Below are 426 nucleotides of genomic sequence, written 5' to 3' on the forward strand. Positions count from 1 at the left end.
GGTGCTTTGGGGGAATAAAGTCATTTCTCTGTAAACCGAGAACCCTGGGATGAACCCTGCGCCTCCTCCCTGGGCCCTGTTCCCTGCCGCCCTGAGGCATGTCTCTTAATTGCAGACAGGACAGAAGTTTGTGGTGTTTTTAGCAGCTGTAGGGCCTGTTCCAGTTGCACTGGTGTGAGGATGTGGTGCTCCGGAGCTGCCAGCCTGCCACGTTTGCCTCTCTCGCTGCTGGGGGCTGTGGTTGGAGCCCAGATTGCCTCAGATTAAGTTAAAAGCAGCCATCACCGGTGGCCGCGAGCTGCATCCCCTGCAAAGGGAGCCTGTCACCAGGCACCAGCCTTTCAGGGGGCCTGTCAGGTGAACCTCAGAGGACGGAGCTTTCGGAGCCCTAGGAGCACTGAATGGGGCTGAGCACGGTAATGTTCG

At 58.2% G+C, this 426-nt stretch overlaps 1 protein-coding gene across 1 annotated transcript in view; it reads left to right on the forward strand.

The window, feature by feature from the left end:
* AAR2 (AAR2 splicing factor homolog (S. cerevisiae)) overlaps positions 1 to 426 on the forward strand; it is a gene marked incomplete at its 5' end in the record, with an annotated part of 5,304 nt that overhangs the window by 468 nt on the left and 4,410 nt on the right. The gene's annotated exons all lie outside the window — the stretch shown is intronic.

This window comes from Phaethon lepturus, unplaced genomic scaffold (genome assembly GCF_000687285.1).
Source record: "Phaethon lepturus isolate BGI_N335 unplaced genomic scaffold, ASM68728v1 scaffold37948, whole genome shotgun sequence".
NCBI classification, from domain to species: Eukaryota; Metazoa; Chordata; class Aves; order Phaethontiformes; family Phaethontidae; genus Phaethon; species Phaethon lepturus.